Below are 22314 nucleotides of genomic sequence, written 5' to 3' on the forward strand. Positions count from 1 at the left end.
TTGATTGGGTTGTTTGGTTTTTTTTTTTTTTTTTTTCCAGTATGGACTTGTATTACCTGTTGGCCTATTTTGAAAATTAAGCTCTTTTGGTTTCATCATTTGCAAATATTTTCCCCAAGTCCGTAGGTTGTCTTTTCATTTTGTTGATAGTTTCCTTTGCTGTGCAAAAGCTTATAAGTTTGATTAGCTTTTGTTTATTTTTGTTTTTATTTCCATCATTTTGGGAGAATAGCTTAAGAAAACATTGCTATGATTTACGTCAGAGAATGTTTTGCCTATGTTCTCTTCTAGAAATTTTATTGAGCGTGTGGGCTTAGTAGCTGTGGTGCAAGGGCTTAGTTGCTCCGAGGCATGTGAAATCTTCCCCAACTAGGGATAAAACCCGTGTCCCTTGCTTTGGCAGGCAGATTCTTATCCACTGATTCAACAAGGAAGTTCAAGACTTCAGGTTTAAACTTGGTTCTACCATTTGTTATCTGTGTAAGCTTTGGGAAATGATTTAATCTCCTTGAGACTTAATTTTCTCATTTGTTAAATGGAAATTTTGTAGAACATATTAATGAAATGGGCTTTTCTTTCCAGAATTATAGCAAGTAAAAATGCTTTACTATAAACCACTTAGAAATACTGGATAAAATATAAATTAAAAAACTACATATAGCTGAACTTGTTAGAAAGAAAATTCTCCTAAGGGACCAAAAATAAGAAGAGAACTGAAAACTTGAACCATAAATGTGAGAACTGAGCCTGAAGCTTCTTCTACAGTGTATTTAGGAGTGATTGCTGATTCTGGTAATCAAAGGATTGTTTTTTTTCTGTTTGTTTTGTTCTTAAAGTTAAACACCAATCAGAATGTTAATTTTAAAATATTATAAATACAGGAATATAAATAAATATTATAAATACAGGAACAAATATAAACTTTAGATTTATTTAGGTTTGCTTATTTCTTCCAATTTGATATGTTTAATTAGATTAAGTAATTTGTATTCCATTTCTCCAGTCAATACCCACTATTGTTATTTTATTTTTTTTAGGATTTTAATGGTCCTATTAGAATAGGAATCAAAATTTGGCCCAGATAAAAAGGAAGAGTAGAAAAAATATCTGCTCCCTGAAAAAAATTATAAAACAACTATACTGCAACTAATATATCTGCTCCTTAGTAAAGGAAAGAACAAAGAAGTTTGTCTTGGTCTGGGTTCTGGTCTGGAAAACAATTGCAACATATCAAAACACATTCTCCTATGATATATATATGTGTGTGTGTGTGTGTATATATATAATTTTTTTTTTTGCCTCTCTTCATGCCAGTTTGGGAATTCAAATTTTTATTAGTGGTGCATGGTATAGGAATTCTTTAGTTAAGAAGTGTAACAGCAACATTGAACAAATTCTGGATCCCATGCGGGGCACTCTTAGGAAATGCCCTTGAGATCACAGAGGATGCCATTCCGTGCAAATGCATGGCATTTAAAAAGCATTCAGAATATATGGACTCCAAAGGTGAAGAAGTTTTAGAAGTGCCTTAATTCATTTATTTCCCTTATATATGTATTTTCTTTACTTGCTGCACCGTGCAGCTTGTGGAATCTTAGTTCTCCAACCACGGATGGAACCCAGGCCCTTGGGAGTGAAAGTGTGGAGTCCTAACCACTGGACCGTCAGGGAATTTCCTATTTTTTTCTAATGAATACATGAGTAATAAACTATAAAATCTATGTCTGAAATCTGAACTAGTTCTTTAAATAGATAGCAAAAATTTCTGTGTTAATAAAGTATTTGTCTTAGTTTAATTGCAGTAATGGCTTTCTTAATTCAGTAAAATAATGATGCTTCTTACCTTTGATATCATCTTAGATTATGTGATGTATAAGAGTCATTGTATGAGTTAGGATTCAGGACTGGAAAAAAAAAATCTCCCTAGGGATTTTAAACAGGAAGAAATCAAGGAACTAAGTCCTTGCAAATTACTGAATGGGCTAGGTCAGAAAGCAACAGTTAGAATTGGACATGGAACAACAGACTGGTTACAAATAGGAAAAGGAGTACATCAAGGCTGTATATTGTCGCCCTGCTTATTTAACTTATATGCAGAGTACATCATGAGAAACGCTGGGCTGGAGGAAGCACAAGCTGGAATCAATATTGCTAGGAGAAATATCAATAACCTCAGATATGCAGATGACACCACTGTTATGGCAGAAAGTGAAGAAGAACTAAAGAGCCTCTTGATGAAAGTGAAAGAGGAGAGTGAAAAAGTTGGCTTAAAGCTCAACATTCAGAAAACTAAGATCATGGCATCTGGTCCCATCACTTCATGGCAAATAAGTGAGGAAACAGTGGAAACAGTGGCTGACTTTATTTTTCTGGGCTCCAAAATCACTGCAGATGTTAACTGCAGCCATGAAATTAAAAGACGCTTACTCCTTGGAAGGAAAGTTATGACCAACCTAGACAGTACATTAAAAAGCAGACACATTACTTTGCCCACAAAGGTCCGTCTAGTCAAGGCCATGGTTTTTCCAGTGGTCATGTATGGATGTGAGAGTTAGACTGAGAAGAAAGCTGAGCACCAAAGAATTGATGCTTTTGAACTGTGGTGTTGGAGAAGACTCTTGGGAGTCCCTTGGACTGCAAGGAGAGCCAACCAGTCCATCCTAGAGGAGATCAGTCCTGGGTGTTCATTGGAAGGACTGATGTTGAAGCTGAAACTCCAATGCTCTGGCCACCTGATGCAAAGAGCTGACTCATTTGAAAAGACCCGGATGCTGGGAAAGATTGGGGGCAGGAGGAGAAGGGGACGACAGAGGATGAGATGGCTGGATGGCATCACCGACTCGACAGACATGGGTTTGGGTGGACTCCGGAAGTTGGTGATGGACAGGGAGGCCTGGCGTGCTGCAGTTCATGGGGTCGCAAAGAGTAGGACACGATTGAGCGACTGAACTGACTGAACTGAGAGGAGCGGAAGCCTCAGTCAATTCATTCTTTATCACACCTCCTTTCACAAAGATAAATTCATCACTGAAAGTAGAGAAAGGTGGTCCCTCTGCTCTGCCTTCCAAATCTTTCATGCATATATCTTCTGGATGGAATCTAATTTGTATGCAGAACCTGGGAAATGTAGGTAGATACTTATTTGCTTACTAGATTCTCTTTTATGAAAAGATAAGGGAATGAGAAGGGATTTTCAGCTCCAGCAGACCATATCTATGAGGGTGGCCAAGTATAAAAACCAAATGGACAGAAGTGTATCATTTCACTAATTGCAAGTTAAATTATTAGCTGTAAATTAAAGCCACAATAAGATACTATTAGATATCCACCAGATTGGCTCAAATAAAAAATTCTTCTTATAATACCAAGTATTGGTGAGGTTGCTGAGCAATGGGGTGCTTATATACTGCTGATAGGAGTATAATTTAGTACCTCTTGAAGAACAGTGTAGCATTATCTGGTAAGTTTGATGGTATGCGTATCTTAGGACTCAGGAATTCTATTCTAAGTATATAACCTACAAAAATGCATATGTATGTACCAGTATACATGAACCATAATGTTCATAGCAACATTGCTCATAACAGCCCCAATTGAAAACAATGAGATGTTCATAGTAGTAGAATAGTTAAATATTTGGTATATTAGACAGTGGAATAGTACATAAACATACACACAAAAATGAATGAGCCACAGATAAACACAATAAAGTAGGTAAATATTTAATGTATAATATTAGTCCAAAGACAAGGAGAGAAAATTTTACATACAGTATTCATTTTATAATGTTTGAAAACAAATGAAACTAACCTATATTGTTTAGGAATACATACTTAGGTGGTAGAGCTTTTTTTTTTTTTAATACAAGACAGAGATTACCATGAAAATCAGGATTGTAGTTACCTCTAGTGGAGAGGAAGACAGTGTGATTGGGAAGATGTAGCGGGAGGGCACCTGGGATTTGGCAACATTCTGTTTCTTGATTTGTTACTGTAACTATAATAATTAATTCAACAATGCTTTTTCTGTGTACACTTCTGTGTATGTATTGCACTTCAATTTTTTTAAGTTTAAAAAAGAAACTAAGTGGGTGAATAAACAGAAATCTAAGTATAAGTAAAAAGAGAATTATAAAGCTAGAGGAGAGATCTGAGGAAATTGTTCAGAAGGTAATGCAGGAGATAAAGAGTTAGACTATATTAGGAAAAAAAAAGAATATATTAGAGACTATAAGGTGAGTTGGAGAATGAGAGGGTCCAACATATAGTAGTTCTGGAGGAGAGAATGAAGAGACTGGGAGGAGGACACATTTTATCAAAGAGATTATGGCTGAGAATTTTCCAGAATTAATTGAAGACCTGAGTCCTCAGATTCAAATTGCAGAAATCTTCAGCAGGATTGATTAAACTAAATCCATACTCACATACCTTGCTATGAATGTTCTATTCAATTCCAACTACAGTGAGAAAGTTTAAAAAGCAAACAGAGAGAAAGACACATTATCTTCAAAGTAACAACAATTTTATTCACGGCAGACTTTCTGAAAGCAACAAAAGAGACTAGATAACAAGAAAAAATGTATTCAAAGTTCTAAAGTCTTATATTTTTCAGCATGAATTCTTTAGTCAGCTATACTATCATTCAAGAGTAAGCATGAAATAGATAAATTTCCAGACAAACACAGTAGGTTTCTTAACACAAATAGATCTCCCACTGAAGACATTTTCTTTAGGGAATTTCCTAAAGAAAATTTCAACCCAGGAGGAGGAAGTGAGATAAAAATAAGAATTGTGAGAATAGTTTCGATGAGTAAAGACACTGAAAACATGTGGTATATCTAAACAAGCGTTGACTAGGCAGACAATAGTAATAGTGACTAATTTGGAGATAGAAAAATAAGGGGTGTTATAATACTGGACAGCAATAACGTGTACAATGAGAGAGATACGATCAGAATTAGAGTTCCAAGTTTCTTGCGTTATTTGGGAAGACAATAGGAATATTGCTTAGGCCAATAAGATTACTATTTAAAAATTAGAATAATCATGAAAAGAATAGAAATAGAATATACAACTTTCAAATTCGTAAAGGAGAAAAGGAAAATTTTTCAAAACTTTCATCAACTTCATAGAAGGCAGCAAGAGAGACACTGAAAAAATATAAGCACAAAATAATCTGGTACATATAAAACAAAAGTTATCAGTAAGCTCATCAAATATAAATGGACTAAGATCAGCAGTTAACAGATTGAGATTGTCAGACTGGATTTTAAAATTTAGTTATGTGCTGCTATATGTCATAATGACATACAATGTTTGAGATTAAAAGAATAGGAAAAATACCAAATAAGCTGATATTACTATATTAAGATGGGACAAAATCAGCTTTAAGATACACAGAAAAGTGGTTACTGTGGGCTTCAGGGAGAGGATAATAGGAAGTTATTGGTTAATAGGTACAAATTTTCAGTTTGTGATGGATGATGAAAAAGTTCTAGAGATGGAGAGGGGTGATAATTGCACAATAATGTGAATGTACTTAATGCCACCAAACTGTATGCTTAACAGTGGTTAACACGGTAAGTCTTATGGTGTGTCTGTCTTACCACAATTAAAAAATTAGACCTTAAGATTTTAAAATGTAATCACTATATAATCATGAAAACAACAGTTTACCAGGAAGATATAGCATTTACTTTTATGTGCTCACTTAAATACATAAAACAAAGCTATAATAAGAAGTTTATAAATTTACCATAATAGTTGGAGATTTAAAATTACAACTCTCTAGTAATTGGCACACTGGTAGATAAAAATTAGTAAAGACATAGGAGATTTGAATAACACAAATCTTTATATAACAATTAGGAAATACACTTATGTTTTAAAAATATACAGAACCTTTCAAAAACTGACCGCATACTGGACCACAAAACAAATCTCAACAAATAAAAAGAATTGGTGTTATACATAGCGCAGGGAAGTCTACTCAGTGCTCTGTGGTGACCTAAACAGGAAGACAATTCAAAAAAGAGGGGATATGTGTACACCCAGAGTTGATTCACTTGCTGTACAGCAGAAACTAACAAAACATTGTAAAGCAAGTATACTCCAATTTTTAAAAAAGAATGTGTTATACAGACCATTTTTCTCTGCATGCAAGCAATTAATTTAGATAGCAATAATAAAAAAAGATTAAATTCCCATATTGTTGGAAATTCATGAAAAAATTTGAAGTATAACTAATAATGGAAATTGGATAATATTTAGACTAATAAAGAAAACATACATTCAAAATACGTAAGATATAGCTAACATAGCATTAGAATAGTCCTTTATAGTCTTAACACATTAGAAAAGAAGAAAAAGAAACAAAAAGCTAAGTTCCAACTCAGTTCAGTTCAGTTCAGTCACTCAGTCGTGTCTGACTCTTTGTGACCCCATGAATTGCAGCACGCCAGGCCTCCCTGTTCATCACCAACTCCTGGAGTTCATTCAGACTTACGTCCATCGAGTCAGTGATGCCATCCAGCCATCTCATCCTCTGTCGTCCCCTTCTCCTCTTGCCCCCAATCCCTCCCAGCATCAGAGTCTTTTCCAATGAGTCAACTCTTCGCAGGAGGTGGCCAAAGTACTGGAGTTTCAGCTGTAGCATCATTCCTTCCAAAGAAATCCCAGGGCTGATCTCCTTCAGAATGGACTGGTGGGATCTCCTTGCAGTCCAAGGGACTCTCAAGAGTCTTCTCCAACTCAAGAAATTACAAAAAAAAAAAAAAAAAAAGTCACAAAACTTCTCCTATAGTTGAAGCAGATGGTAAGAAATAATAATTGTAAAAGTTAAAATTAGAAAACAAGGATACAATAGGGACAATCAACAAAACTACAGATTGGTAAGTGCTCACTCACCAAAGGGTTCCAAGAAGTCTCAATAATGAGGTGGTTGGTATCACCTGGGTCTTTAAATGTCAGTCATTCTCTATCAAAATGCTCAGGAGATAGAGAACTCTTAATACAGTAGCTATGGGCACAAGTTGGAAATTATGCAACAAAACAGATTTTTCTCTCATCAAAGTAGATCTGGCTACCATATACCTCCTGAGGATAATCTGCCAACCGCACAGACCATAACGAGCCATATGATACTGTGCCTGAGGGAATCAGCTAAGATAGGCTGATTATAGTGGATCCCTTCCAACATGGAGAGGTCGTGTTTTGCCTCACTTGAACAGACATTTTTTCTGGCTCCAGATTTGCCTTCTCTGCCCATAATGCTTCTGTCAGCCCCCTCATCCATGAACTTACCAAGTGCCTTATTCACCATTATGATAACCCATACTGTATCTCTCCCATCCAAAGTACACACCAAAAGAAGTGAATCAGTGGGTTCAGGCTCATAGGATTCAGCAGTCTTAACATGTATTCTATTATCCATAGATAGTGGACTTTATGAAATGATAGAAGGGTCTAATGAAGATTCTACTACAGAGCCACCTGGGAGATGATACTTTGTGAGTTTGGGGTGCTGTCTTGTAAGACTGACTGAGAGGGCCGTGGTTGGAGATATTATTCCTATAGCCAAAATGTATGGGTCTAGGTACTAAGAAGTGTATGTAGGGTGGAATTCTCTCATGTATGTGCACGCATGCTCAGTGACTTCAGTCGTGTCTGACTCTCTGCAACCTTAAGGACTGCAGTCCACCAGGCTCCTCTGCCCATGGGATTTTCCAGGCAAGAATATGAGAGTGGATTGCCATGCCCTCCTCCAGGGGATCTTCCCGACCCAGGGATTGAACTCACGTTTCCTTCTTTGCGGGCGGATTCTTATTACCACTGAGTGGAGAAGCCCCGATTTCTCTCACTGTTACACATACTGACCAACTTCAACATTTTTCTTGATTCTCATCCCTCTAAACTTAGATTCTGGTTTAGAGGTATTCATTCCTAGGAAACTTTTATATCCTTTATGCCACTGAATCAACAGGCAAAGGGGTTCTTGAACCAGCTGGGGTGAAAGAAAGTGGTTGCTTGCAGTGAGAGCAGGGGATCCTCTGGGGTGCCTCACAGTAGCTCCATGACTAAGGTAGAGCTGATGGAAGATTGGAGCACCCCAAGTGTAGACGGAACCCCTAAAGGCTAGCTCCTTCAGGAATAAAGGTTGGGGCCTCTCCACTAGGAACCCAAACCAGCTAGGTGCTGATTGAAGACAAAAATAACATGGAATGGGTAGTTGATTAAGAAAGTTATAAGTAGCAGCTACAGCCTTGTTCTCAGAAGCTTTGGGCCATATGTGGGTGGTGTTGACAATTATGACGCTGGGAGCAGCAGCTTCCGGGCCTCTTGATTACAACCACAGCAGTATGTTCTTCAACCAACAAGTTTAGTGGTACCTTCTGACTCCTTTCAGTCTTTCCAACAGTTTTGTGAGCATCGTACATCGAGCATCAATGTGGTAAATTCCTTTCTGCTTAGAATACCTGGGGTTATTTCTGTCCTTACATTAAGCTCTGAATGAAGGAGAAGGGGGCAGCAGAGGATGAGATGGTTAGATAGCATCACCTACTCAATGGACATGAATTTGTGCAAACTCCAAGAGATAGTGGAGGACAGAGGAGACTGGCATGCTGCAGTCCCTGGGGTTGTTTAAAGAGTCAGACATGACTGAGTGACTGAACAACAACACCAGGTAAGTGTGGTATTTGCATAGGGATGATCAGATTGACTAATTTAAAAGACTAGAACCCACAAACAGACCTCTGCTATTTAAATCTGGTGTCTGATATTTCAAACCAGTAGAGAAAATGCTGGACTATGTAATTAATGCCGCTGGGGACAATGGGCTTCCCTTAGGGGGGACATTAAATCCTTTTCTCTCACTAAACAAAAAGTTAATTCCAACTGGATTAAAGAAGTAAAGGTGAAAAGCAGAAGTGTAACACCATTAGAGGAAAATACAATAAAAATTATTATGCTAATAACTTAAATTTACATCTCTAGCTTATTGCTGTTGTTGAGTCACTAAGTTGTGTCTAACTCTTTTGGAACTCCAAGGACTGTAGCCTGCCAGGCTCCTCTGTCCATGAGATTTCCCAGGCAAGAATACTGGAATCAGATTTCCACTTCCTTCTCCAGGGGATCTTCTCCAGCCAGGGATTGAATCTGCGTCACCTGCATTGGCAGGCAGACTCTACCACTGAGCAAGCAGGGAAGCCCAAGGATACTCTACAGCAGTTAAATAAATAAAGGAAGCTTCTTGTAGCCACACAGATAAATACCAAAACCAATATTGAACAACAAAAGCTAGCTGAAGGATAAGTATGGTATGATACCACTGATAAAAATTAAGAAACATATAAAACAATACTGTATAAAGCTTATGTTACATACATATGAAATAAAAGTTTTTGAAAACTTCCATGGTAATGATAAGCACCAAATTCAAGATGGAGGATACTTCTGAGAAAGAAGAACACTAATATGATAGGAGAAGATTATCCATGGGTTTTCCTTATTTTTGTAATTTATTTCTAAGCTGAAAAGTTGGCACTTAGTGTTAATTTTCTTATAATATGTACTTTTTATATGACTGAAATATTTAATAATTTAATAATAGGGCCCAGAACTCCCCTCCCAAAGAATAGGAGAGTGGTGATGACTTTTCTGACATGTTAGATTTAACTGAGTATGTAAGAAGACACCACTGGTGGAGTCTAGTGTTTGGCCACAGTTCTGGACCTGTTGTAGAAAGTTACGCAGTAGCCACCCAGATTGTAATGGATGAAGTGAGTGACAGGTGTGTGGGATTTTTATTCCAGAAAGTTGGAAAACTTGCAGCAACTGGAGTAGGTGGTGGCTTTCTTCTCCTTCAGATTGCCAGCCGCAGTGGCTGTGTGCAGAGCAACCAGAAGGGAGTGGAGAAAGACGTAAACAAAGCCAAAAGACAGATGAAGAAATGAGCAAATAAGGCAGCCCCTGAAATCAGCAACAGAACTTGTCAAACAGAACCTTGTGATATCCGGTGGATTTGTGGGAGGCTTTTTGCTAGGCCTTGAATCTTCAGGATATGAATGTTCTGTCATGGTGGGGTACCTCTGAGAAGTGGTGGTGACAACATGATCTCCACATTTCTCAATGACACATTTCCAGGATGACAAGAAATAACTAGCTGGACAATACCAGACCCACAGCTTAGCATTTTGCCATCTGAAATTTGGCAGACTAGTATCTAGTATGGAGAAGGGAATGGCAACCCTCTCCAGTATTCTTGCCTAGAGAATTCCATGGACGGACAAGCCTGGTGGGTTGTAGTTCATGGGGTCACAAAGAGTTGGACACGACTGTATAAAACAACCAATAGAGTATGTGTATAAAAGTATTCCTGAGCAAAACATGGCTTTTAAAAAAATTTGCAGTTGTTTAAAATTTGCCTATAAACACCACCACTGGCTGTAGATATATATAGAGAAAAAATTCTGTTGGATATACTCCCCAGTGAAATATTATCCTTATTTTATTTAAATAAGATGTTCTCCACTGTGCTTTTTAGTATAGTGCTGATAATTAAAATAATTTGTATTATAGCTTCAACAGTAGGGCCGACTTTTTTAAAGATATATTTGCGATAAACTGAAGAACTATAATGCCCCTTTGTGGAAGATTTATAAATAATAGAATTATTAAAGGTAATAAGCAATTTTTTTAAAAAAGAGATAAGGACTAGGGTATAAAAATAGTCACTATTTATATAGAGTCTGGTTTGAGTGCTGTTCTAAGTGCTTTATATGTGATAGCTCATTTAAATCTCAAAAACAAGCTTTTTTCCTTTCTTTCTTTTTGGCTGTGTCCCACAGCTTGCAGGAACTCAGTTCCTGAACCAGGGATTAAGCCCAGACCACAACAGTGAAAGCCTAGAATCCTAACCACTAGCCACCATAAAACCCCCTCAAAACAAGCCTTTGAAGTACTATTATCTTTAGTCTAGGGATGAGGAAATGAAGATGCAGAGAAGTTAAACAACTTATTTAAGATTAGATGGTGGAGCTGATCTGGGAGAAGGAAAGCAATTTGGCTCTGATTTTTAACCACTACACCAAATCGCCTCCTAGTCCTATTAAGCACACAAAAGGTTCTTAATATTCAGTTGAAATCTATGAGATTATGGTTTTTGTAGACCAAAATGGCCAAATACGTCAGCAATTGCATATGGTTCAAGCAATAAATGGCTAAGAAATACAAATACAATTAAAATGATCGTATGACAAGGCTCAATGATGACTCTGTCATTGCTTTTAAATGTATGGAAGACTTCTGCATGCTTGTCCTAGATGTTCTTACCACTGAAGCATGAATGCCTGAAGTTCCTTCCTGACCATTAACTCTGAAATCAAGTGAAGAAAGGAAGGTCACAATAGTGTAGGTGGTGTAAGAGCCAACCACAGCAGGGTTGCAGGGGGGAAATGACGGAGTTGCCCTGTCAACAGCCCGAGTCTCCCTTCTCCTTTGCTTTCTCAGCTTGTCTCAGAAGCTGCCCCACAACAACCAGGACTTTGCTACAGTTTGGCTCCAAGGTACTTACCTGCAGGCCTCTGAGTAAGCTCTTGAGAAACCCAGGCAGGGCGTCCTTAGAGCATGAAGAAGCATACGATCAAAGATCTCTTTCCTCCAGCTCCTGGCTGCATCCTGACTCCCAGGAATCTGGAAATAGAAAGAAAGAAACAGGAGACAGATAGACATTACCCCAGGTTCAACCTGTCTGGTCTTTGTTGTCACAGCCCTAATTTTTCATCTGATGTTTCCGAGACTCATCTTTTGTGTCTGTTCAACAGCATTGCCTCCTCTCCAGTCTCTGCTTCTAGTGAATCAAAATTTAACTCCATCTACATAGTTAAAATAGTCTGTGTGAATCACTGCTTTCCTCACGTCCTTCCTCAAGAACAATCGTTTACTGAATTCAATTTGGAACGCTTAGTGGAGATTTCTGCAACTCCTCATCACCTTTATAGTTGCTCCTCTCAACCATGCAAACCTGAATAAAACCCACGTCAGTGGTTGGATCTAGCCTGGAGCCTGTGTGGAAACACAAGAATGGACAGGATTGTATCTGAAAAGTGTAGTGAAATTATGTTGCACGCTATTGCATACCTGTTCTTTCTATGGACATGAATGTCTTGAGTATTCACATGGAGGGGGTCCATGCACGAGTGCACAAATGTAAAGAAATGTGCCTGAAGGTGGTGTGAGCATTTTCTAGAACTCTGTGCTCGAAGCTTCACTCCATAAACCTCTTTTACTGGCAGGACTCTGAAAGCCAAGGGCTGTGTAATAATTTACATTTCATCGTCCTTCCTCTTTTGCTCCCCTTCTTGCCTAGGATGAAAAACTAAAGACTGACGGTGACATCCCTTTGGAGGAGCCAGGAATGTCATTCATCCTGTCTCTCTCCGTCTACCCCTCTAGAGCTTTTCTTCTCACTCCACTCCTTCTGTTTTGCTTTAGGAGCTCGAGAGGCCAGTCTTTCTGTCTGTCTCCTCTTCTTCTCCAAACCTTGTCCGCTGACTCCTTCTGAAATGTTCTCCTCACTGGGGCAGCCACCTTGGGTCAAGTTGAAGGAGAAGGACTTTTCAGTTGATCCAATCATGAGACTCCCTCCCTCCCTGGCCCTCTGCTCTAATAAAAGTCCTCCACAGGGATCCAAATAGCTCCAGAGGTTTCCTCCTTTTTCCACTCAAAGCTGTTTTAGTGTAACTTTTAAAGATTCCAGGGAAGATAAATCCACACTTCTGTTGTTCCTCAAGAAGAGTATTTCTAACTCTCAAAGCTTTACCTTTTATCCTTTCCACTGTGGTTTTGGCCATGTTCTCTTTAGATTGTTTTATTTTCACTAGATAGAAAGTTCCAGGCGAAGGATGAGGGGTAAGGATGCCAGCAGAGACAGGGAGACCTGGATACGGTGGTACACTCTATTTTCAGTTTGTGCCTCGCACCTTGTTAGTGATATATTTAGGCTCACTGAGAACTGGAGAATTCTTTTGTCTGTCCTTTGACTCTTAGTCTCTCCTCTCCAGTTGAATTATCTCTCTAGTATTCATCAACCCCCAAGCAACCACTACCACTCCCAAGCAGAGTGAAATAGACTCCATTGCTTCAATAAGCTATCATAGATAGGAAACCCTTCCTGTGGTTAGATCAACTCTCTCTGAAGCAGCATCAGCTCTAATTCTGTGTAGATGGACCACCTTTGGCATCCGCCTTCTATGTAAAGAAAAAGTCCCTCTTTTGATGGATTCTTATTCCATTTTTGCACTTCTTCAAAACTCAATTCCACAAAACATGTCTTTATGACTTACGGGTAAAGAAAAATTTCTTAAAACAAGATGTAAATAGAGTAAACCATAATAGAAGAGATGGGTAAATTTGACTACATTAAAAATGTGTTTTCTTTAAAGGCCTTCATCAAAAAAATGATAAGCCATGAACTAGGAGATATTTGTTATTCAATAACTTACAAAGAATTTGTGGACAGAATATATAAAGAATTGATTTAAAAATCATTTTTTATTGTGGGCAAGACATGAATAGGTCATTCACTTAAGTGGAAATCCAAATAGTCAATTAACATCTGAAAAGATGTTCAAACTCTATAGTAATCAATAAAATGCAAATTAAAATTATCCATAGATTGGCCAAATTTAAAAAGGATGACAATACCAAATGTTGGTGAGGATAAGGAGCAAAATTCTTATATACTGCTGGATAGAGTATAATCGGCACAACCACTTTGGAAACAATTCAGTTTTATCTTCTAAAGTTGAAGATACACATCAGCCAGCAACTCTATTCATTGTGTGTGTGTGTGATCAAAAACATAGATCAAAAAATTTACCATCTTAACCTTAGGTGTGCAGTACAGTAGTGTTAACTATATGCACAAAGCACATCTCTAGAACTTTTTCATCTTGCAAAACTGAAACTACATACTGAACAATTCTTTCCCACTTCTCCCAGTCCCTGGCAACCACTATTCTACTTTCTGTTGCTAAGAGTTTGACTATTTTAGATATCTCATAAAAGTGGAATCAGACAGTATTTTTCTCTTTGTTATTGAATTATTTCACTGAACATGATATCTACAAAGTTCATCCATTCTGTAGCATAAGAAAATGTTTCCTTCTTTTTTTTTCCAGAGAAGGAAGGATTTATTACCTGCAGCAAGTAAGAACACTTGCTTTCCCAAAGCAGAGTCTCTCCTTTTTATAAAGACTGAGTCATGTTCCATTGTATTTACATTCTACATTTTCTTTATCCATTCATCTGTTGACAAACAACTGCATTGTCTCTATTTCTTGGTTGTTATGAATAATGCTGCAAGAAACATGGATGTGCAAATATCTCTGTGAGAACTTGTTTTCAATTCTTTTGGATGAATACCCAGAAGTGGGATTGCTAGATCATGATGGTTCTATTTTTAATTTTTGAAGGAACCTCCATATGATTTTATATTTACATTTAGTGGCTGCACATTCCCACCAACAGGGCACAAGTGCTCCAGTTCTCCACATCCTCACCAGCACTTATTTTCTGTTGTTTGCTGTGGTTCAACAGTGGCTTTCCTAATAGGTGTCAGGTGATTATAGTTTTGATTTGCATTTCCCTAATGACTGTAATGCTTAAAATATTTCCATATCCTTGTTGGCTATATGTAAATCTTCTTTGAAGAAATATCTATTAAAGCCCTCTGACCATTTTCTAATTAGATTTTTTTATTGTTGAGTTGTTAGCTTCATATATATGTTATATATTAATCTGTTATCAGCTATGTCTTTTGCAAATGTTTTCTCCCATTCTATAGGTTGCCTTTTCAATCTGTTTATTGTTTCCTTTGCGGCACAGAAGTTTTTAAGTTTGATGTGGTTCCATTTGTCTCTGTTTGCTTTTGGTGCCATATCCAGAAAACCATTGCCAGATCCGGTCTCATAAAGCTTTCCTCTATATTTTCTTCCAGTTTCAGATCTCATATGCAGGTATCTAATTAAGTTCTAGTTAATTTTGGTATCTGGTGTAAAGTAAGGGTCCAATTTTATTCTTTTGCACATGGATATCCAGCTATCATAATACCATCTGTTGACATTATTCTTTCCACATTGTGTGGCCTTGGCACCTTTTTCAAAGATTATTTGGCTATATATATATTTGAGGGTTTTTTAGCAGGTTCTCTATTCTATTCATCAGTTATATGTCTGTCTTTATGCCAAAACCATACTGTTTGGATTACTGTAGTTTCTTCCTCTTTTGTAACAAATGAACTTTTATTTAATTATTGTCCATGCTGGATCTTCATTGCGCTGCTTTTCTCGCTGTGGTGTGCAGGCTTAGTTGTCCCACCAGCATATGGGATCTTAGTTCCCTGACTAGGGGTTGAACCTACATCTCCTGCACTGGAAGATGAATTCTTAACCACTGGACCACCAAGGAAGCCCCTGCAACTTTTTAATATGTTTTGAAATCAGAAAGTGCAAGGCTTCCATTTTTGTTTTTCTTTTTCAAAATTGTTTTGGTCATTCAGGGGTTTTTTGAGATTGCATATGAATTTTAAGTTTCTTTTCCTATTTTTGCAAAAAAGGCCATTGGGATTTTGATAGCTATTGCATTGAATCTGTAGATCACTTTGGGTAGCATGGACTTTTCAACAATATTAAGTCTTTTAATCTATGAACATGGGACATCTTCTGATTTGTCTTCTTTAATTTCTTTCAGCATTGTTTTAGAGTGTACAAGTCTTTAGTTTCTTGATTAGGTTTCTTGTTTTGCATTTTATTGATAAGACAGTCACTCAGGTGTAACCACAAGAAGAGATAGAGGATATGCTCAGGAAAAATAAAGTTTATTATAGTCACCCATGCTAGAAACAGGAGGCACCCCACATGGGACCACATGGGGAAACACCAGGGTGATCAGGAGGCAGAAGACAGGAGTGAGAGGAAAGTTTAAGCTGTAGAATTTCTTGGGATATCCATGGAAAAGGCAAGGCCGGGAAAGGTAAGCAACTTAGGGTTGGTTAGTTCGAGTAATTTTGGTGGACTTTGGGCTATAGAGATGGTCTCTGGTTGCCTGGTATCTAGTCCTGGAATGATAAGGCAAAGGAATATCTGCACTAGCTAGATGGAGGAGGCAGGACTGCCAAGTGGTTAGTTTGCATACCAAAGGCATGCTTCCAGCTGGGTTTTTTTTTACTTTCTCTAAAAATTGGCTAGCCCAGGAAGGGCAGTCTCAACCCAGCCAGAAAGGTCTTTTAAGATGTCAAAACATCATAATATACAGGGAAAAATTAATATATAAAAAGATACATTTATCTATATACATTAAATATATACACATAATACATTTATTCCTAAGTGATTTATTATTTTTGATGTTATAAATGGGATTAGGCTTCCCAGGTGGCTCAGTGGTAAAGAATCTGCCTGCAACGCAGGACACCTGGGCTTGATCCCTGGGTCAGGAAGACCTCTTGGAGAAGGAAATGGCAACCCATTCCAGTCTTCTTGCCTGGGAAGTCCCATGGACAGAGGAGCCTGGAGGGCTACTTCCATGAGGTCACAAAAGAGTCGGATACAACTTAGCAGCTAAACAACAACAACAAATGGGATTATTTTCTTTGGATTGTTTATTGTTAGAGTATCAAAATGCAACTGATTTTTGTGTCTTGATTTTGTATCCTGCAACTTTGCTGAATCTGTTTATTATGTACATGGGCATCTGTTTTATTTATTTAAGAGTTTATATATATATTTTTTTAAAATAATTTTATTTATTTATTTTTGGCCATGCTGGGTCTCTGTTGCTGTGTGAGCTTTTGTCTAGTTGTGGAGAGCAGGGGCTAATTTCTAGTTACACTACACAGGCTTCTGATTGTGGTGGCTTCTCTTGCTGCGGAGCACTGGCTCTAGGGTGCTCGAGCTGCAGTAGCTGTGGCACATAGGCTCAGCCTGTGGTACACAGGCTTTGTTGTTCTGCAGCCTATGGGATCTTCCTGGATCAGGGATCAAACCCATGTCTCCTGCATTGGCAGGCTGACTCTTTACCACTGAGCTCCCAGGGAAGTATGATGTGTCTGAAAATTTTAAAAATGTTCACTCATTCAACAACTATTTATCAAATACCTACTATGTGCCAGTCCCTATTCCTAGGGTTGAGACGTAGGAGTGAAAAAAACAGAAAGAAAAAAAAAAACGGATTTCAGAATTAGAAGGTGAAAACAGCAAACATTTAAAATAAATCTTTCAGCCAGGAAAACTGTAAGTAAATCTGTGCCAACTTCTGTCGAGTATGACTCACAATAGTCCAGGAAACAGCACCTAAATCTGCTATCTCAGAATGAGGCAGTGTTTATGACCTCACGATTTGTTCTGGGCGAGAGGTACAGTGGTGTGGATGATCTAAGGAAAGGATTGTATACTCACCTAGATCAACATTACAGGGAGAAGGTAGAGGTAGAGTTCATCCTAAATAGTAGTTCATCTAAAACATCAGCTAATCCAAATAATCGAAAAAGAGCAAATATCATTTGCATTTGTCTTTGGGGTGTGTTACCCTGCAGTTCTAGCATATCTACTCAATGCACTTTCTCTTGCACATTTGAAGAAGTAGTATTAACTTCACACAAGCTGCCTGGTACTATCCAAGAGAAAACTACTGCTGGTTCAGTCACTCACTCATCAAATGTTTATTGGTCTCTACTAGATGCCAGTTATTGCTCTGGGCATAGCAGATACAAGACAAGTAAATTTGATTCCTGTCCTGAATCAGTTTAGTTTATAGAGAGGTAGTAGAGGAAAACTGATTTCTCAAAACACTTTAAAACAACATTATAAACGTTAAGATGAAAATAGGAACAAGGCCTTCCCTAGTGTTTCAACGGCTAAGACTCCAGGCTCCCAATACAAAGGGCCAGGATTCTATCCTTGGTCAGGGAACTAGATCCCACATGCTGCAATGAAAGAACCCACATGCCTAATATCTAATCTCTGGTGGAGCCAAATACATATAAATAAATAAATAACTTTTTAAAGAGGCAAAACCCTTTTTTAAAAAAAGAAAGTATAAACAAAATGCCAGGAGCATATAGGAGGGACCACCCAACTCTTTAGAGGGGAACACAGCCCTCTCAGAAGTGGTGATACTTAAGCTGCATTGAAGAACAAGTAGAAATTTTCCAGAAGGAGAAGGGCATTTCAGACGGAAGAACCAACATATGAAGACATATGTGGCTTCACAGAGCACAGGACAACAGGCAAGTCAACGTGGCGGCAGTCTCGGGTAAGTGATGTGGAGTTTGAATGATGGGCAGTTAGTGCCACACCCAAGCGCTTGGCCTCTGTCCTATAGGCAATGCAGAGTCAAAGTTTGAGCAGAGGAGTGACCCAACTGGATTCATATTCCAGAAAGATAATTCTGGTGGTGGCAGTGGTGGGGCAGGTGTAGAAGTCTGGGCTGCAGAATGGAAGATGCCTGGTAGAAAGAAGTATCTAGTGATTGTTGGAATAGTTCAGGGTGATGACCATGGTCTAAGCCAAAACAGAGAAGAGAAGAGATAGCAGAGAAATGTATTCACAAGATATTTCTGAAATACAATTCAACTGGTCACAAGCCTGGAAGATCAACTTGATATGGGAGATAGGGACTTAAAGATAATTGCAAAGTTTTTGGCTTGAGAGACTGAGTAGACAGTGACTCCATAAACTGAGATAGGAAAAACCAGAGAAGGAAGCTTTGGAAAGATGATGGGTTGAAGAGTGAAAGGGGATTGGCATTTTAGGAGAAAGAGATTCAAGGATAGATTTATTTGGGGTGAGGAAAATGAAAACATGGATCAAGGACAGGTGAAAGAGGAAGGAGATGGGGTGAGAACAGAAGTGGAGAAGTTCATCTGAAAGCAGTAAGGCCATATCTGATCAAACCCAGGTCTCCTGCATTGCAGGCAGACGCTTTAACCTCTGAGCCACCAGGGAAGCCCCTGATTAACATAAGAAACTTGGAAAGGCTATTGGTTATAATAAAATTTAGAGACCAAGGGAATGGAAGTTGTGAGTGTTAACATTAGCTGGTTTTAATGGAGGGGGCAGTAGGAGGAAAGATCATCTATCAAAGGTGAACAAGCGATGTGAGCTGTGAGAATACACTATTATATGCACTCTCCCAACTATATGTATTAATGAAGTCATAATACTAAGCCCACAGTTGCAATCTACAGCTTAAGAGCTTGCTATTTTCATAGATGTTCTTCTTACTAGTCCTTTGTTCTCTTAGAGCTTCTTTCTTCCCTGTAGACATGCTACTCAAAGTTGGTTGACATCAGAACAACTTCAGTTAGCAAATCAATGTAATTTCTTCACTTTTTTAAAGGTTAAATATAAAATTGGAACCACTGAGAACTGACTTCTGCACAAACTTCTTTTTTTAACTTAAGCTTCCTGATATGGCTCTTCCACTTTGGGCAATTTGATAAATGTTTAGCAAGCTGCTTAAACATTTGAATTCTATGGGAATTCCCAAAGTGTAAATTCCAGAGGAAATACCTAGTCCTCTTCACTGCCCATTGAGAACTTGTGTCCCAGGTACTGTACTAGATGCTAGAGATTAAGAACCAGAGAGACACAGCCTTTGCCCCTGGGCAGCTGACAACTAGGGGAAGCAGCTGTGCTCTGGAATGTAGAAGGCAAGGTGTTTGTTTATTTCACTGTTACCACTGTTTATTTGACAATAATTGATTTAGTCTATAAGTTTAAGACAAACATACTGATACATTTGCTTTTCTTCAGAAATCATACTTATAAAAATTACATAAAGTCTGTCCCAAACCTCCTAAGAAATGTCCATTAATTAAAAATAAGTCTGATTAAGATGCTTTGCCAGGATACAAGAGTGAACTAAGGTGGTGTACAATGTTTTTTTAAAAAAAAAACAATTAAAAAAAAAAAAACTCAAAATGGCAATCTCACCTTGTTTGAGCAATGTATTTTGAAAGGGTTAAACTTCAGGCATTCAGTTCAGTTCAGTTCAGTCACTCAGTCGTGTCTGACTCTTTGCGATCCCATGAATTGCAGCATGCCAGGCCTCCCTGTCCATAACCAACTCCCAGAGTTCACCCAAACTCATGTCCATCGAGTCGGTGATGCCATCCAGCCATCTCTTCCTCTGTCGGCCCCTTCTCCTCCTGCCCAAAGATTGACAACCATAAGGGATACTATTTAAAAAATAAACACAGCTCTAGAGGTTACTTTTAAAAAGACAGCACTTTGGGTATCTGAAGACAAGGAGGGCGCGAGGCACAGGTCCACAGGTCTGCAGGTCCCCTGGGTGGCACCAGGCCATTGTTTCTCAGAAAAAGAGGAGAGTAGATGCCCTTTATCATCTGTTTCTTTTGTTTCCAGTGAGCAGTAAATACCTAACATAATTAAGAAAAAAATTAAATCTGGGAACTTCCCTGGTGGTCCAGGTAAGATGTTGTGCTTCCATTGCTGGGCAGCAGGTTTAATTTCTGGTTGTGGAACTGAGATCTCACATGCCACGCAGTGTGACCAAAAAAATAGAAAAAAAATTGTTTTAATTGTTAAAAGAATTGAATCTGAAGGAAGGCAGCCCTTTTTAAGGAAGATAGCATGTGGCTTATGTGTCTCCATAACATCTCCAGGCAATTCTGTAGCAACTATGGTTACCCTTTTCGTGCTTCAGTTCTCTCTCTGCCAGTTACACTGATTTTTTTTCCCAAATGCAGTGACTCTTTTTGTTTAAAAATCTGTACATTCTTGTTTTGCAGATTCAGATATTTTTTCAAGTTTCTGACAGCATAATTGTTTGGGACATTTCAGCCTGCAGAGGATCTTTATTTTTCTATCTTGCTTTACTTAGTGCTTTGTTAGCATTTTAATAATCCACTAGTGACCTACATCTCCGATAGAGGAGATCCTTAGCAGTTTGAATTCTATTAAGTAATATTTTAAAAGATCAGGAAGTTTGAGGTCCTCATCAGCTGATACCTGTGCTTCTATTTTTCCTGTTTTATCAAATGGTTCTGAAACTTTAAGAAAAAAACTTGCATACATCTGTTGAATCCTGAGTTCCTAAAGCAGATGATGAAGAACCAATTCTATTGCAATCATAGCCAGCGCTTTTGTGGGATCTTGATCCTATCAGATTTAGTAGATGTACCCTCCACTTGGTTATGATATCCTAAAAGGAATATTCATTCATGCTCAAAGAAATCATCTACAGCCTTTACTCCAGAAACAACTACTCCATCTGCTGATTTAACCATGTTTTTAAAGAAATCTTCAAGTTTCTCTTTTTTATTTTTTTCCTTCCACACACAAATCTTTATTAAATTCCAAGAAGATGTAGAAATTTAAATCTTTCCTTAAAATAGGATGTGCTGCCCCATGACACAGGAACACTTCGTGCATTGCCACGGTCTTTTTGAATATTGCCAAATACTCAGCTTCCAACTCCTGTTTCATCTTTATGAATTCTTCCTTTGTCATAGACCCTTTTCCAAGTTTCTGTAGTTCTTCGCTTGAAGCATCACAATCAGGTCTCAGCAGTGCTGGATGGATAATGTAAGCTGCATAGTCTTCATTTTCAACAAAGGAATCATTAAGCCAGGTAAATTTCTCATGCTGTCCAACAACAGAAAACTCATTTTATTTAAAATTTGGCAATGAACTCTGTGTGAACAATGAATTTTACTTTATCTCTCTCACTAAGAGAATCAGATATGTCCACCCATAAAGCAGCATCACTTTGAAAATTTTCACTTTGAAAATCTCCATTTATTGCTTTAGGTCCAAGATCCTTCCTGAGAGGAAGTTGGGGCTGCTGTCCAGATCTTCCATCATGGCTGCTCTGAGGCAGGAGGGGCAATATGTTTTATACACAATGAGATGTAGGGAAACTGTGCTCTGTTCACTGCAGTATGGGGGCTCCTTTTTTGTGTGTTGCCTTTTTTGCAGCACATGGAATTTCTCTAATTGTGGCACACATGGGCTTAGTTGCCCCATGGCATGTAGGATCTTAGTTACCCAACCCACGATTTGAATCTTCATCCCCTGCATTGGAAGGTAGGTTCTTAACCACTGGACCCCAGGGAAGTCCCTGGTGCTCTGTTTTATACTATACTTTTAATGAGGCATTACTTCTGTGTATAGATAAATTTTCATAAATTTTGACATGAGTATACAGGAGAAAAGGAAAGATATAGGCATCTGAATGCAGAGTTCCAAAGAATAGCAAGAAGAGAAGAAAGCCTTCCTCAGCGATCAATGCA

At 38.2% G+C, this 22314-nt stretch overlaps 2 pseudogenes; one reads left to right on the top strand and one right to left on the bottom strand.

Moving 5' to 3' along the window:
* LOC139182978 (uncharacterized) overlaps positions 1-10091 on the top strand; it is a 28026-nt pseudogene extending 17935 nt beyond the window's left edge.
* A 1549-nt stretch (positions 10092-11640) lies between these two features.
* Positions 11641-21886, bottom strand: LOC109558344 (sorting nexin-6-like; annotated as a pseudogene).
* Between the last annotated feature and the right edge of the window lie 428 nt (positions 21887-22314).

Source organism: Bos indicus, chromosome 5 (genome assembly GCF_029378745.1).
Source record: "Bos indicus isolate NIAB-ARS_2022 breed Sahiwal x Tharparkar chromosome 5, NIAB-ARS_B.indTharparkar_mat_pri_1.0, whole genome shotgun sequence".
Lineage (NCBI taxonomy): Eukaryota > Metazoa > Chordata > Mammalia > Artiodactyla > Bovidae > Bos > Bos indicus.